The sequence below is a fragment of the Numenius arquata genome, chromosome Z (assembly GCF_964106895.1).
Source record: "Numenius arquata chromosome Z, bNumArq3.hap1.1, whole genome shotgun sequence".
In the NCBI taxonomy this organism is placed as follows: domain Eukaryota; kingdom Metazoa; phylum Chordata; class Aves; order Charadriiformes; family Scolopacidae; genus Numenius; species Numenius arquata.
In genome coordinates, this window is record NC_133616.1 from 71,959,468 (window position 1) to 71,978,017 (window position 18,550).

The window sequence follows — 18,550 nt, forward strand, 5'->3', positions numbered from 1 at the left end:
AGAAGCCTTGTAAGAAATCTTTGTTGTTGAAGTACATTTTCTGGTTGGCTTATGATATTATAAATTTTTCTGACCTCTAGTATAAGCGTTGCAAATTCTCCAAAATAGAGTCTGCCACTGAAAAGTTGCTAAGCAACTAATCCCGTCTGATCTATTGTAGTTCAAATAAATGAAACAGACAGATAAAAGAGAGTTTATAAACCTAATGGGTTGTAAAAAACAAACAAACATAAACCCATGAACAAATAGACATGTAATATTTTTTACCTCAAGGTAAATAATTCTGCAGAAAAAAAGCCCTCAAGAAGTATTTAAAGGGACATTAAGCAAAAGCAAAGAGGGTCAGTGTTGCTACTTCCCAGGTCCAGACTGGCTGTCACCTCAGTCTACTCTTTGTCAACTTTAATGGTGACCTACATGTCCTTTTTGCTGAGTATTCTCCCTTGCATGACAGGATATATGATATTTAGGTAGTCAAAAAGACCCTGTTGTTCATCTTTCAGAAGAGCTGTCATTATTTTCTTTATTTTATTTTCTTATTTATATTTATTTATTTTTTAAATTGAGCTCTAATTCGGGGGAGAGCTGCTCTGAACTTCCACACACTGCTTTCCACTATAGCTCACGTTGTCCTGTTGTTGCAGTCTCATCTTCAGAGATAGACAATTAGAATCAGAAGAAGGAGGAGCAGGAGCCTCTTGTTGAGGCTTAGAGGAGGTGCTTGTGGCCTGGGGTGGCCCTCTAGACACCCATCTTTACAGCCAAATAGCTTTTCCTGTCTCAGGCAAATTACGCATAGCTTTTGACTGCATGGGTGAACGTGAGGGTTTCTTTTTCCTTCTCGTTTTGTCTCCCTCAGATTCATGCTGCTGGAAGGAAAAAACTTTTGTCTTTTATTTTTAGGTCAGCAGCTTCAGCTACTGCCACAGGTTTGCTCCTCTCGTCGCCTGTGCCTGGGATTTTGAGACTTGAGTTTCTGTGATTCATGGTAACCAGTATAAGCTTGTCTTTACCATAATAATCCCTTGGATGCTTTCAGTTCTACAAGGTGCTGTGCATTCTTCCCTTCTACGGTCAGGACTTCAGTGCAAAATTAGCATCACAAAATTGAATGCATGTTTTTAAGGAAGGGAAAGCTGATTTTATTACACAAAATCTTTAAGCAGTTTGATTTCAGCCTTTCAGGCTCTCACACAAGTGCCAAGATGTATGCATTTAGGTGGTCTGGCTAGAGTACTGGTGAGGAGCAACGAGGATGAGGGTTGTTGTTTACATCTTTTAGGTACCTGTTGGCTGGTAATAGCAAACCAGTTTTTGGACAGATTTTTTATATCCCATGGGAAATATCAGCTGCAGTAAGGTAATCCTTTTCCTCAGCTCATGCTTTGCCTTTCATAAATCTTGGGTCAGGTTGCTGTCCATTGACTATTCTCCCATGTTTGAAATATATGTATTTGAGACACATCTCTATGGCCTTTTTCTGTTGGCCTAACAATAAAAAAGAGGTATGATACGTCACAGCCTTCTAGCCATCCTGCTGGTGTGATGACATCGGGGTCTTCTGCTGATGGACTGTCTGGGTTGTGGGGTCAACAAGAGCACCTGCTTGGCAGAAACAACATTCATACCAACTATAATACTACATATCGTTATTTATCTCTGCACTGATTTATGAGCAGAGTCACAGCTCTTTATTGACAGACTGTAAGCCTGAGAGGCATCTTGTGAGGTGAAATGCTGGTGATTTGAAAACAGAAAATAAATCTTCTCAGTTACACTGTCTGGTTACATATTTATATGTTGCAAATGCTATACTGGAGGTCTTTAAAGTCATTACTAGAAGGACAGAAGAAAACTTTAAAGTGAAAATGGTGATTATAAGAAAGCTCAATGAGACAGAAAAAAAGTAGCAACCTCTTTCAACCACTCCTGGTAAGAGGATGGTCCTTTTAAGGCCCGACCCAAAACTAGGACTTTTCCACTGACTTGTTTGGGCCAAGCCTCTGTTTTATTTTAGTGTAAAAGCTACTTGATCTAAAGCAAAGGCCAATACATAACTCAGAATTAAATAGGCACCTCAAATCACATTCTTTTCTCATTATTATTCACTTGAGGAATAACTTCTGGTCCAGCCTTGTTAAGCTGTTGACAGAGAAATCAGTCACTCCTCGGAAATAAAGGAATGGAAATGAGTTATTTCTATTTTCTCCTGGTGTTTATGCAAGCTTCCCCTTAAGCACTTACCAGAATGAAAGCTTTTCATCTAACACTTTAATTCTGTACACCTTTTCCCTGGGACTGAGAAAATAAAATAATAGTGGCACTTAATGAAAGGAATAAAGGAATCACTGGAGAGGAAACACTCGAGGAACAGGTAACTCTCACAACTTAGTGAATACAGTCAGCATAATGATTAGACCTTTTAATGACTGTCATTGCATATGAATGCTATTCATAGAAATTCCAGGTGCTCATCTGGAAGGCAGATTGTCTCATAAAATAGGAAGGAGAAACAGGGATTTGAAAAACCAGCTCATTCCCTGGTATTTCTGCAGAGAGTTTTTCTATTAGCATGCCAGATTTTGTCCCACTCTGTCAGTTTAAGGAGATCTTGGGAGTGAAGATCTTGACTGAGACTCAGATTTGTGTGAAATTCTTATGTTTTGCAGATGTTCTGCAGTATCTTAAAGAAACTGAAAGAAAGTCTGTCTGGTATTCCACTTACCCAATAAGTATCACACTGAGCTCTCCTCCATTGCTGACCTCTCTGGGCTATTCAGTTTGTCACCACTTTGGGAAAGAACATGCCACTTTTCATTTTCCCAGTAAAAGTCCTCATCATGGCTGACACCTCCAGATTAGATCTCACGTAATGTTGTTCAAGGCCAGAGACAGGAAACAGTCCCTGCTGGTGAAGCATCTGGGCAAGGCTCTGTAGGGAGCAGAAACACGTGGCAGCGTTGGTATGGGGGATTCTTACAGCTTCCCTCGTGTTACACTTGCAAAACCATGTCACCCCACAATGCTCCTAAGGGTTGTTCTTCCTGCATGGGAGAGGTCATAGGCTATTTGAAAAGTGATCTGTGGAAACCAAATGAGCGGCAGATGCATGCTGGCATCCCTTTTCTTTTTTCTCCCCTTGTCTAGCTCCTACTTCCTCTTATTTCATTATATCGGATGCATAGGTGTTAATTATTTTCTTGGTACATTTTAGACCCATTTATCTTCAACTAGTAGAAGGTGCCTAGCCTGCCTATGCAGTAAATAAACGTTATGCTTTCTGCCAACTTTCATATTAATAAGCTTCCCCTTTTCACAAATCAGTTTCCTTGTAGGTTTGTATTTCCTGAGGCCTTGCACAACAGATGACAAACCAGCAAGACTTGTGTGAAGAAGATTTAGCAAGACGAGCACATTTCTGCAGAGCCCCGATTCATGATCCTGTGGCAAACTGTACTGCTAGTCGAACGCCACTGAGAAGCCACGCTTCTTGACCAAGAGGCCGGCACTAGGTTTCTCCCCACTGGGCAGCAAACGTGCTCAACTTACCTTTTACTTGGAAAGCTGAATATTAGAAATAATCCAAATAAAAAGCATCTTCTTCATTCATTGCATGCACTATATGTGGACGGTTGCTGTGTGATGTTTTTTGGCTTACAAAACTGAATTTAGTCTGCAAGAAAAGCGTGGTTTGAATATTCGTTTCTCCTGTCAGGGTAAATCTTCTCTTAGGAAACGTGAACTGTCTTTCAGTGCAAATAGTTTGAGTAATCTTGTGTTGGCAGTAGAGTATACTTTCACATTCTTACTAAGAGGACATCTGCAGTAGATGTTGTGAGACAGTTGAGAAGCAGAAGATTTCAGTTAAGCCTACTACTGCATTTTCAGCATCAGTCCCTGTGTAAACCAGGCATTTCTTACCTGTCATTTCCTTCCCATGGCCTGTGCCTTTGTCTGCCCAGAGACCTTGCAATGCTCTGCTATGGGGAAGTAGCAGAGCTTGTTTTATACATATTACAAGCCGACTACCCACATGGGAAAGAGGGTAAAAAGGATGGAGCCCACAGAAAGTAGCACATTGGAGATAATCAGGAGCTTCTCAAGTGCTGTGACTTGAATATGGGGAATGGACTTTTTCTAAGTGACGCTTGAATTTTTGATGCTTGACGTCCAGAGCTTGAATTTTTCTGGAGATAAAACAAATTCATCCATCCATCCATCCATCCATCTACCATAGCACAGCTGGATAACAGGACCGTGCCTATGTGTGAACCCAGTGCTCCTGAGCTGTTAATCTGGGGGTAAGCCAGGAGCTCCCCAGCTAGTTGTCATCAGAAAGGGAGGCAATGGCCTGCCTGTAGATGCTGGAGCCCCTTGGAGCCAGGTGAAAGACTCAATCTCTGTCTGCCTTCACAATTAGGTATTATATGGTGCAGGAGCCCTCCTAGTAGTAACTTTGGTCTTGTCCAATTCATATGCTTAAAAGTACCACTTAATATCCTGTTTCGACAATCTGATCCTTCCTTCCAAAGACTACCCTAGGTGGTCCTGGCTGCAGAACTGATCAAATAATACATCGTTAAAACACCTGCAAATAGACATTTTAAGCTTTTCATGCTTTATACATTGGTAAGATATTTAAGACATTTTGTATCTGGTTAATATAATCCATAGTGATGGATTATCCTCCACCTTCCAAGAAAATGAGCCACTATTCTTACAAGGACCCATGCTGTTGATAAAAACAGCCAGAAAACAAATCAAATGAAACCCCAACATCCACTGTCTCTCCAAACCAGCATCCTCCTCTGCAGAGGGGCTGAGCACTCCCACTTGAGATAGGCACCAGCTTCTTTCAGCTGACAGTGGAGTACCAGTGATGCAGGTGGCCGAAGGATAGTCTGTGGAGTCTGGTCACGCAGCAAGGACAACGACAGGTGGTATCTTGGGGACTCATTGGTGTCAGCTCTCTCAGTAGCAACTCAAAAACTTTTTATAAAACCTTCTCTCATGCCGCCTGGGGGGAGGGGCTGACCCAAGCTCAAGTAAAATGTCAATAGCCTTGTCTAGTATGCAGCATCTTCAAAGGGTGCATTTCACTTCTAGATACTGAAAATGTTGCTTGGTCCTTCCAAAACAGCTGGAAGAGGGAGAGAAAGGAGGACAGAGCTTTAAAAAGAGAGCCAAATAGCTTTCATATCTAATGCTAGTACATCCTAACATAAACTGAATCTCAGAAAAAGACAAATTTATCTTTAACAGAATGTAGCCAGTTGCTTGCCAGTTTTCTAATATTTTGTTCAAAAATATGACCCTGCACATGAGACACACTGGTTCTGAAAGCAACGTGGTGCAGGCAGAAGTCTCCATTTATTCACAAATGACAGACAAGCAGCTCAACAGATCAGTAGGAACATTTACATGCTTTTCTGAGGAAATCTCACCTCTTGAGCTGGGGTGATGTGATTTTGTGCTTAAGTCACCCTGGTGTTATTATGAAGTGTTTTGAGATTATCTGCAAGGCACTTGAAGAGCTTCATGAACATTTCCCAAGAGTAAGGTAGTTTTATGCCTAATCAGTGACAAACAATAGCCTTATTTTGAATAGTGGCTTTCTGTTGATTTAAAAAATGAACTCCCTCCACCCTTGGTCATAAAAGAACATGATTAGGGGGTTCCAAAGTCAAACACTTAAACAGTACAAAATGTCAGCTTTATGTCTCCAGTCTCATTTCAGCTGCCACTTTATATCTTCTGATACTGGAATTATGTGCACACTTGTTTTTCTCCAAAGTGACCCATGCCCGTTTGGTGCTTGGTTACATGAGCAATTATTTGACATTTATTTTATCTTCCTTCTTGATCGTACATACTTCAAACCCTACTGTGAAGATAGAATAATTAATTTTTTCACAGGCTTTTTAAGGATGTTTGTCACTGTTCTGTCTGAGTGCCTTGAACACAAGACTTCGTATATTTCTGTGAATTAAAAGGAGTATTTATACCTATTTCACTGATGAAAGGATTATTTTAAGACTGTCTAGAAAAACAAGTCTGTTAAAATGTTTCATGATACGAAGTCGTTCACTGTCATATGTCACATGAAGATGTCAAAGACCAGTTCTTACTGCCTTCAGCTGCAGCTCTGAGGGCTCAGCTCTTCTAAATTCCCCCTTGCTCAGTGGCACTTGAAAAAATGTGTCATACACTTAGTGATCTGTAAAGTATTGAATCAACTTGTCTCCTGTTACACAGGAACTCTGAGAGAGATACCAAGGCTGGGATCCAACTCTTAAGGGCAGCCTTTAACAGTATAAATGAAGAAACCTCCCTGTTACATATGGTCATCCGTCTTGTTACACAGTCCTCGCCTGTCAGCCAAACAGCTCTGCACACCGAGGGACCCAACTAAATCTTTGCAGCTGACCTTATTTTGACTCCGATTTCTCTACATCTGGTTCTTCAATCTTAAGTTACCTTTCCTGTAGTTCTCTATTTCACCCGTTCTTCCCCTTTCCCAGCCATTGTCGAAATTAGACAAAATTCAAATAAGAGTAAAAAATATGACTTAAGTGTGACTAAATTCCTTGAGAGAAGTCGAATTCTCTTACATCATGTTGGTAACAGCAAAACAGCCTATATAGCACTCACTTACAAACAATATCGTTTTTGTTTCTGAGTCACATTACATATTAATATTACAGCAGACATACGAACACATGTTGAGTTAAAATAACTTTGTTTATATAGATTTAACGTTAATCTTTCTTCAACTCAACACAGGGTCTTAGTCTTAGTCCTCCTGGACTGATTTAATTTCTCAAGACCACATGTTGAATATTTGTTGTGAGGTAATTCATATTTTTTATGATGAGACCTATTTTCTCCCAATATCCTTTTATATCCTTATCCTCTCTGCTTTTATCCTTTTATTTTGAGAACAGTAATTTGACCATCTGGACATATTGTTGTCTAGGATTTATTTCTTAAAAATAATAACAATAAATCCATTAGGGTAATTGGTGCCACAGATAACGTCTTTGAGTCGTAACATTAATACACGTATAAATTTTTTCAGTTTACAATTGCATCTGCTGTCCTATGACTATGCTCTGCAACATTCTTCTGTCTTGACAAAGCACAAAATGCACCTGTTTGTTTATATTTCAAAACAAGTTCTATCATGTACCATCAACATTAGACACTTGAGAGGAAACAGGAAGCTTGGGATGAGTGGCATTGCCATATATATGTGGTAGATTATGCTGAATTTAACTCTAAGATGTGTCTCTTTTAAGTGACACAATATATTTTAAATGGACTTCCTTGATCCCACTGAATGTGAGAGTTAATAGAATCAGGCAGGGCTCCTCAAGGGCCAGATAGGATTGCACATTTTGAGGCTTCATGCTCTCACTTGCTCCTGGCTGATCCATTATTGTAAATCATAGAATCACAGAATCACTAAGGTTGGAAAAGACCCTTAAGATCACCAAGTACAACTGTTAGCCTAACACTACCAAGTCCACCACTAAACCATGCCCCTAAGCACCACAACTACATGTCTTTTAAATACCTCCACAGATGGCGACTCAATCACTTTCCTGGGCAGCCTGTTCCAAAGCTTAATAACCCCTTCAGTGAAGAAATTTTCCCTAATAGCCAATCTAAATGACATACCTTGATTCTTTTACTCTCTACTTTAGTGCCTATTTCTGGCCTGTTCAGATGGGACACTGAACTAGATGGATCTTTGGTCTGGGCTAGTAAGCCAATTCTTGCATCTTAGGTTTATGGTCTTCTATGAAACTATTTACTATTCATGCTTCTGTCTTCATTTCATCTGGTGCGGAGATGTTGTTTAAATAGGAAGGCTTCTTTCTACTACTGAGACATCACTAGCTTCTAGCAAAATCTGGTGAACAGCTCCCCCTTTTTTTATGATTCATTCGGCTGCTAACTATGCCGTATAGTTATTTATCTCATTGTGAACACTAGCAGCTAAGAAGTATTTCTCTTACTTGACAAAAGAGTTAATGCATGTGCCTAATTATATTTCATAATGTATTTCCATGAGACTTTTCCCATGCAGGAAGAAACTACTTGTCATGGCTGATAGATTAGATGTATTCTTTGGTTAGTTATTAAAGTTGTTTGTACTTATTCTGCTTCATCTGCACTATTTTCAGCATCTAACTCCTGACAACAATTTATGTTCTTCCGAATTTCTCATTAAATAGAATGTTTGAAAAGAGCAGCACAAGATATATGTGCATCTGGTCAGAAATATTACCATGTAAAAATACCAAAAGTTGTCTGGACAGAGTAGTAATCCTTTAGGAAGTCTAAATACTAGCAGTAATATCAGCAATTTTAATACTAATAATAATTTTAGTGAAAAGTAGTAATACTAGTGATAACAATAATAACAGCTGGTATGACAGGTATCGTTTTGCCTAGGGCAGCAGACAGACCTAATGGAGTCTTGGTTTCGGTTCTTTCTTCTGTTAAGTAAATGATCTATGGGATCTTCAATGTAGGGCTAAAGGCTGAGCTGATTGTGGCTAACAAGGATTTTGCCATTGACTTCAGTGGAGGCAGAGATTCCCTCTTGATCTTTTTTGGCAAAATTTTCCAATGCATTTATCTGCTGTACAAGGCTGAAACCCTATTTCAGAGCTGGAATAGGAGCTCAGGTCTCCTTTAAATCCTGAAAAGGTGTCAGAGTTACTAGGTTGTTTCTGCCTGTTGGCTTAGGTTATGAATTACTCAGGGTAAAAATAAAATAAAGTAATAATTATTAATTCAGAGGGGTGTGCCAGTTATCTGTTCATGTGATAAATATGAATGCACATTTTTCTTGCAGTACTTACCAGAATTTTCACCTGTAGTTTGCAGTTATCTGTGAGAATTCCATGGTGAGAGCTAAACTCTGTACTTTCAGAAGCATTCAAAGCAACTGCTTCCCTCCAGCACCAAAGTGTTGGAAATCAACATGGTAGCAACTAATGTGTTGAGGAGATGCACAGTTTCTTGTATCTTCAGTGTGTTTTTTTCATAGGGCCCCAGACACTTAGACGGTTGGATATAATTTCATCCTTGCCTTGCTTCAGCATAAGCTAATTAGGAAGCTCATTATTTATTTGGCAAAAATTTAGCATAACAAATCAATTTAACAGGGCACAAGAGACAAAGTAATTTAAAACGAAAGTCAGAATCAAGATGAAATGGCAAGATGGAATCTTTTAATTTCTAATAACACGCTAACATCCTAATGGCTTGGTGAGCCTTGGTAGCATTCCCAATGCAGACAGGTCAGCACAGACCTCCCAGGGAAGGGCACAGTTTGCTGATTAATGTCCTGTGTTTTCTCTTCCAGGTGGCATTACTTCCCCTCCAATCTCTCCCATGCAATACCATTATATACAAGGTTCACCACTCTAAGCCAGATGGATAATCTAAAAGAGGGAATATCTCTGAAATGTGACAAAACTCTATCAAATAGCTAAAACCCATGGTTAATAAAAATTATTTGGGTGAGTTACCTGATGACACGTGTTCCAGTAATCTCTATTCAAATTGGGCTGGAAACAGATATGTTGGGCTGATGTAGAGCCCTGGTAACCCAGAAAACATCTCTAGGATTAGTTTTTCTATTATCACGAACATTTTGGTTTAAACTTAGAAAGATTTTTATGAGATTTTGGTTTTTTTTGGTACTGCTTTATATAACTTTTGAAAAAATAGTTATCAATATTAGTGTAGGGTAAAATGCTCATCTAGAGTAAATATCTTCAAAGTCAACATAATTACATTAATTTTCACCAGGGGGAACTGGGCTCCATCTGCCTATTTTGAAGTTTCACATAGCTTCTGTCCATTATGGACCTAACTATTCCCACTTGGTTTATGAGATTTAGGGACAGCAGTAGCAGGTGTTTTCCAACCAGCATGGAAACTGGGGGGTCTCCTTGTCTGTTCACAGCATGTAGGAGATGTAAATGTTTACAGTTGCCAGCATAGCCCTGCTCTCTTTTCCAACTGCTTTGATTTGTATTAGAAAAGAGACACTGAGACTTGTTAAAATGATGTTGCACTTCAGGGACATGACAAATACTTAGTCTGTGTTGAAATCCTACACAATTACAGATGTTTTCCTTGTAGTTGGCTGAACAGCTGAAGATTGTTGTGTTCTGTGGAGATAAAATTGTCTGATGCTTTTTTCTCCCACTTCCCTGATCAAGTCCCAACACTGATCCCTGCGGCAGTCCCAGAGCTGGTGCAAAAGAAGAGCAGAGGGTCTACATGGACTTACACCACAGTTATAGTGACAAACGTCAATGTGAGGAAAGACGAAATGGTAGAAATACTTGCAAATACTTGCTGCTCAGGGATGTAGTGTGGTGATGATTTTTTTGCACTGCTCATCCATAGATGGAGACATATCCCTTCCGGAGGATTTCATGAGTTTAAGCCAGTGAGGAACTGTGCAGGTTCATGCTCACCTCTCTCGCTAGAAAACTCAGATCTTAGAGTTGGATGTTGCTAATTTCTAAAGCTATCCAGAAACCTGATGTGTCCATGATCCATATCTTATATGTGTGATGAATAAAATGAAGTTGATACAAGTTCTTTGGTATTCATGATGGTTTATATTTCACAAGTGGCAGAAATGTGTCGAGAAGTTATATTCTTACTCAAATACGGGAGATGCTTCCTTGTAATTCAGTAAGAATATACAAGTACAGGTGAGTACAGGATGACTATCAGCTGGCATCTTGAGCATTCAGGTGCTAATGCTGCAGGACTTGGAGCAGCTGTCTTCATTCATTTAGGAATGTGGAGAGTGAGAAAGGTTTTCACCCAATCTTTGCAAATGCAATAGCCTAGTCCTGGCCAGCTTTTCCCCACAGGCTGAGCAGCTTCTTGACTGCTTTAGGTTACAGATTTTTCCAAGATTTCATAGTACAAGGAGGCTGAAAGGCATTGCACACTTACTATCTTCCTTTTCCTGAATGAGGAAAGAGAGAAGCATTTTGTAAGTTGTCTATATCTGGGTGGTGATTTCTTAGGAATGTTTTTACCAGCTTCTCATTTTTTTTATATTTTGGTGTTCCAGGTTGGAAAGAAATTCAAGATAGGTGGGAAAAAGTGTGATAAAATGGAAAAATGCAAATATTTTACCCCATTGATCTTTCCTCTGAAAATTACAGTATCTCTGTTTCATAATAGTATATGCACTTTTCTAGCTGGAGTACTTACCCTGATTTATAAAAAGGTAGAGAAAGAGCAAAAGATATTTCCAGGTACAATAGTGAGCTGTAAATGACTGAGCGATTTCACCTCCATCTATCCATTAGCTTTCATGTTTGTGCATTTAAAGAGAAAAGGAGGGTCTGGAGAGTGCTGTCATTGTTGCGCACAATTAAAGGGGTTGTAATTTTTCACTCTGTGGCTGATCTGTCCAGGAAACTGAAAGGTGAGAATTGTTATTGGACAACCAAGGAAGGAGCCACTTCTACAAATGGGAAACGGTCGTGATCCCAGGTGTGGTTTTGGTTAAAGAAAAGAATAATATTCAGAAATCATTCAAGCCTGTAGGTGGAAGTTTTAAATAAGTTTCAGTGCATCATGAATGACAAGATCTGGACTCAACTTCCAGATCCTTGTCTCTGTGTGTGTGTGTGTGTGTGTGTCACTGAGAGGAAGTGGTTGTGACTTGCTTTCCACACTGAATCCCTTATCCATGCTCTCTGGGTATCACCTCCTGTTGCTGTCTTACACGGTGGTTTGTTAAACATTATGAATTATTTTGAACAAAGGAAGGGTCTTACTACATCAGAGTAAATTCAAAGTGTTGTCACAGAGTTAGTACTGTCACAGCTGTCCAAACCTGGAAAAATTTAGAGAGAAGATGTACCTATACCAAATACCCATCCAAAAAAAGTTCATCCTGTTCACCATGGCCGCATAAGAAAGAATGAACCTTACACTGCTCAGCAATACAGAGTATTTTCAAGCTCATACACTGCTCTCAACCAAGCATCTTTTCATTATTCCAAAAGCTGATGTTTGATGAGTGCTTGATCACTTTTGAACCTGATGCTGTATCAGCAGGCATTGCTCCCATTCACTGAAATGCCTCATTTTGAATTGAGCAGTTTGAAAAGATGCCTTTTCAGACTAGAGATACCTATTTTGGGGAAATAAAGAGAGAATTAAAGGGAAAGAGAGAAGGAAGGAAAGAAAGAAAGAAACAAACAAAGAAAGAAAGAAAGAAAGAAAGAAAAGGAGAAAGAAGGAAATAAATGAGGAAATAAATAAGGAAATAAAGATAGAGATAAAGAAAGAGAAAAAGAGAGAAAGAAAGAAAGAGAAAAAGAAAAGGAGAAAGAATGAAAGAAGAAAAGGAAGGAAGGAAGGAAGGAAGGAAGGAAGGAAGGAAGGAAGGAAGGAAGGAAGGAAGAAGGAAAGAATTAAAAAAGGAGAAAAAAGGAAAATGAGGAAACTGCCTGGCTACTCTATGAAATAAGGTTCTCTCTGCATTACTTGTTTCCTAGGACTGTTAGCTTGTGAGGCTCTTCAGCCCAAGGATATCTTTTCTCGCAGTCCTGAATCATTTTGAGAGGCCCAGGACCCATGTGCTGATAGCAAGAGTACATCCAGCCACACATCCAGCACTTGTGGGCATACCATCAGCTTTCTCGCTTGACAGTAACTTTTTGTTGTGGCATTGCATTGAATCCTACTGATTACCTTACGGGTTTCTTTCTGAGATATATTTAGGTACAGTGGCTTGTTAGTCAAGATTTCAATGCAGCTACATGAAATCTGTCCAGAGAGGTCCAAGTTACTGCTGTTTTATTCTAAGTGAGAGAAAGAAACCAAAAGTGGTGTTTCTTCAGGATTCATCCACAAAAATATACATGATTTGAATAAGCAAATAACCTTTTGATGTATGAATACCCTTCTTGATGTTCAGAAACAAACATCATTGATCTAGATAATGTAAGGCCACACAGAAATATAAACCTCCAAAGATAGTTTTCATTTTTCTACTGATTGAATTTTGTGGCAAAATTGAAAGTGGCTTTTGTGGGAAGGGAGTTTTCCTAAAAATATTTACTAGCAGCTAAGCTCTTAAGCATCAGTAAACTTTAGGAGATTCTCGGGGTTCCATTTAAGATATATATGAATTTGTCTGAACTGCCAAATCAGCACCTTATTTAAGCTACGTAGGAGTTTGTCTGAATTGCCAAATCAGCATCTAGATAGGGATATACAAGAACTGTAGCTGAAATAACAAGAACTGACACACTTCCATATACTCCTTGGGGCAGAGAAACAGACTGATCAAACTGCTAAATATTTCAGCTCCCTTCCAGTAAAAATTCCTGGCAAACCATGACATCAGATTTCTCTACAGATGTTCATCGGGTAAACAAACACAGATCTGCAATCCCAATCCAGTCTTTAGCAAACTGGCTGGAATAGTAGCCCTCCTGCAATATAAGACCATCACTCTTAATTACACAGATGCCTTGATATTCTTCCCTTTTCTAAATGCATGAGGATGCTGCTAGGCCATCCAAGTTAGTATCAATGTTGACAAATGAGGCAGTGGACCCTCCACTAAAAAGCCACCGGTAATTATGCCATTTATTGTTAGAAGTGCTTTGAATATCCTGGTGTTAATAATATTGAGTTGAAACAAGTATCCATGATCAAAATGTCACCGTAATCTTAGCTTCACTGAGTGCTTTAAGTGTTGGAACACACAGACAAAACCTCCCAGGAAGATTTATTCTTTCTTTAGCTCCCCAAGGAAGAGAGAAGACTACGTCGTAGTCCTGCACACATTGTGATGCTTGGCAGGTATGAGATGTGTGATCACTAGATTTTCCCACTGCATTTAAGCATAAAACAAGACACAGTCTTTCCCTCCATAAATAGCTTTCCAATTTTTGTTTTTCTCTTGAAAGACAATGAATATGTCCAAGCTGATCTCTTGTCTAGCTGTCATTACTCCCAAATGTGATGTCTTAATTTTTCTCCGCCCCGTCTTAAAATTCTCCCATAACCTAGACACAACTTAAGAAACTTTTGACAGTACTGAACATTGGCATGCACTCTATGGACTTTAGCAATACATGACTGATTCTACTACTGCCTATGGGCAGGAAGGAAGGCTGGTGCTTTCATTCCTTTTAGCAGGATACCATATTTTACCAAATCATGATCACCATAGCTTAACTGTCTTCTCTGTTGTAAGGTAATAAAAGGTAATATAAAGGTATATATAAGGCAATATAAAAAAGTATATATATAAAGTAATATATAGGTAATGATATAAGGTAATCTAATCGCTAACAAAGAATGCTCTCTCATTTAACTATTTTTTGTCAGTATAATCTTTATTTGCATGACAAAACAACAGGGACCTAAAGATTCCCTGAGGGGTTGTGTACTTTTATCTGCACTGTACAGACAAGGATACAACTCTTAGCAACGGTAGCAGAGACCATTTGGCCTTCTAAAAAGAAAACTCACAATTTTTCATTGAAAAATCTTCTAAACTTGCAGTAACCTCACCAAAATATCCCCAAGTAATAACATGCAAAGCATTTCCTCCAAAAACAAATAAAAATTAAAAGAGCCTTCAATCAGGTGATAATAATACTACTGAATAGTCTCAAAGTTGGATTTTTCTGGAAGATTATCTTCTAAATGTCCTATGACTTATTTCCACAAGGTGGTGCACAGTACTACCTCTATAGCACAGGGATGATTTCAGAAATGACAGTCCCAGTGATGGTAGCAGAAATTAGAATAAGAGATAATTTACAATACCCCAAAGAAAAGAGTTTGAATTTTCTTCCTTTTTGCCTTGCCTTTCTACAACATTAATGAAGTGGAAAACAAGTTTTCTTGCAAACTTCTGTTGGCTTTCAGACAACCAAGTTTCTACCCCTGATGTTGATATCAGGTAAGCATGAAGGAATTTAGCATCTTGAGTTCATGAAATGTGATGGTCAGTTGTGCAAAAGGGGTGGGACACATCTCACAACTCAGTGAGACCTTGACAGAATGTAGCTCAAAATTTAGGACATCAATATCTAATTCTTCTACTGCCTGAAGTCCTAAGATTTTACATGAAATTCCTTCAGAACTTAAGTCATTGTTTCTGGGAATGTCTTGGTGTGCTGAAGTCTTGCCAGTGTCAAAAACCCAGGCGGATCTCAGTTGTGGTACCCACACAAGTGTTCCTCTAACCATCTTGACTGATAATGATTTAAGAAAATAGCCACCCACCGCAAACCCCAATCATTATAAGAATGAATAGAAATAATTCCCAGGAGAAAAGAGTGCAGAGGAAAAGTATTAAGTGTGGGTTTGAAGGGCTGTGTAAGACCTGAGTGGGGAAGGTCTCTGAAGAGCACGTGTCCCGGTTTGAAGTAAAACCGAACCAATTTTCTGTTCTGTAACTTTACATCCTAGCTAGGCCTCCTCTAACTCTCTGAAATTAACGGCATATTGTGGAGAAAACTGCTCGTTCTCAGAGTGATAAGACCAATGTTTGTGCTCCATGCCAAGGAATGGTATGCAGGGAGGCCCTTGCTTATACTTATTGCTATAACAACCAAGGTCAGCCAATTTCGTTATTTGCCCCCTTAGAGGGTCGGAAACGGAAAAAACGTAGAGGGGTCACATCGGTGGGGAGGAGTGGACAGGACAGGTGACCTAAACCTGACCAACTAGGGTATTCCATCCCATCTGCCCCATGCTCAGTATAAAGGCTGAGGGATCAAAGGGTCAGCCCTCTTCCTGCGATGGCCGACGTCCAGAGAGGACTCTGTCTGTTCATCTGCCTTTGATCCCGATCCGTGTGTTCCTGACTCCAGAGCTGGAATCCAGTTCCCATTCGTCACTGAGTCCAGTCTGGGACTTCCCCAGTGCCTGCCGGTGATGTGACTGTCATCCTGGGAGCTTGATACGGTTTTGTATATATTGTATCTATTTCATTATTTTCTTCTTTATTTTTATTTTAATATTAATTTTTCATTAAAGTAGTTTAGTTCATTCTAAACTTCTGAATCTCCTTATCTCTTTCTCCTCCTCTCTCCTCTTTTAGGGGGGGGAAGGGGGGGGGGGAAGGGCCATCTGCCGGTCCGGTTTTGGTAAATTCAGCCAAAACCACGACAGATTTATTGGCGCCCAACGTGGGGCACGACGACTGTGGTTTGATAAGATTGCCTGAATAGTTTGAATTCCAGTTTGCTCAGGGAGAACCGACAGCTTTCACCATGTTGTACTTACAGAATATTGTGTATGGTATTTTTAGAGAGCTTTGTATGAAGTTCATTGACACAGTGGTGTTAAACTGGCCGAATATATTGAAAGGTTTATTTGTTTTTTGTGTTTGGATGCGGTGGGTCAAGCGTGCTGTATTCGTGTGGATGTGCCTCCAGATGTATAATGTGGTCAGTTGGATTGCTATGGTACCTGCATATCTTGGGCATCATGTGATAGATTCTGTTGCTAATCACACTTTCGATTTTCGCTGGGGAAAGTTTACCTTGCCTCTTAGTGATTATCCCAAAGTGATACCAATTGAACTAGGGGATGAAAAACCTACGGGCTGGACAGAGAAAGATTGTTATGATTGTCTCTGTCACGTGGGCCTGATTTTGATACTTATGACACTGAATGTGGTGCAGGCGTTAGATCTTATTAGACTTGAGGAGTATCAGAATGAGCATTGTGTGACAGGCAACCTCGCTACTGAAACAACAGAGACACAAACAGTTGCTTCCCCAGCCCCAGTGACAATCGTAGCAGGAACACAAACAGTTGCCCCTCCAGCCCCGGTGACAGCCACAGCAGGGACGCAAACAGTTGCTCCCCCAGCCCCGGTGACAGCCACAGCAGGGACACAAACAGTTGCCCCTCCAGCCCCAGCGAGAGTCACAGCAGGGACGCAAACAGTTACTTCCCCAGCCCCGGTGACAGTCACAGCAGGAACGCAGACAGTTGCTGCCCCAGCGAGAGTCTCAATGCAGACACAAACAGAACCGGCCCAAGCCCCGGCCCCGGCCCAAGCCAAGCCAGCGGCACCGGCCAAGGCCACGCCGACACCGGCGCCAACGGCATCGGCTGCTCCCCCACAGCCACCGGCACAAGCCAAGGCTCCGGCCCCGGCGAAAGCCACGCCCCAGCCCGTCCCGGCCCCGGTCACTCCGCAGCCGGCGGTAAAAGTGACTCCGCCGCCCGCACCCCCCACATCTCCGTCGCCAGCCCCTCCCACGCCCGCAGCTGCACCAGCTGCTCCGGCCCCGACAGCCAGCGCTGTCACTGCTCCAGCTCCCAAACCGAGCACTGCCGCTCCCCCAGCGCCAGCAGAACCGGCACAAGTTGCTCCGGTGACCAGGAAGCAGAAAAAGAGGTCGGCTCCGTCCCCTGCCCCTTACGACAAGGACATGCCCAAGCTAGAGAGCTCGGGAGAGGGTTCCTCTGATGAAGATGCAGGACAGGGTCCGTCTGGTGTAGATAAAGGAAAGCACCCTCTTACAACACAGTCAACAGTTCCTTCTCAGGTAGATAGGGGAGAGGGTCCTTCTCAACCAGCCTCGATACAGGATGATGCCTCAGATGTAGATGTAATTATTAACTCTTTGTCCTTAAAGGATTTGCGAAATCTGAGGAAGGATTTTACTCGTCATGATGGGGAGCCACTTCTCTCTTGGTTGCTCCGATGCTGGGACAGTGGAGCTAATTCCATAGACTTAGATGGTAGAGAAGCCAGCCAGCTGGGAAATCTGGCCAAAGAGGGAGGTATTGATAAAGCGATTGGGAATAAGGCAGAGGTTCTCAGTCTCTGGAGGCGACTGTTATCAGCTGTAAAGAGCAGATATCCCTTTAAGGATGATATCCAAAGCCGTCCAAGGCAATGGACCAGCATGGAGAAAGGTATTAAATACCTGAGAGAACTGGCTATTCGAGAAGTGATTTATGGTGATTGGCAAGTGACTATAAATCCTGATGAAATGCCATGTCAACGACCTTTGTTGAAAAAGTTTGTGCAGAGTGCACCATCAGTGTATTCCCACACTTTGTCAACAATGGTCTGGGGAGCATCTGATACTGATACCCCAACTGTAAATGAGGTTGCTGATAGGGTGCGACAGTATGAAGATAGTCTCTCTCGTCCCATCGGTGTTGCAGCAATAGAAAACCTGACTAAGAAGATGGCTGAACAGAATAAGACACAGAATGAGACAATAGAGAAAATGACCAAGGCAATAGTTGAGCAAAACGAGACAATTTTTCACAAACTGCTTGAAAAACTTGCTGAGATTGGGAGAGAATCTTACTCTTCTCCAGCTCAGGCTCAAGTTGCAGCTCAGGCTCAAGCTCCTGCTCAGATCCAAGTTGCAGCTCAGACTGAGGTGCCTGCTCAGACCCAAGCTGCAGTTAAGACCAGAGTTGCAGCCATTAAGAAAAAACGCCCTCCTATGAGACCAACCAAAGGGAAACAGGACTCGCTCCGAGG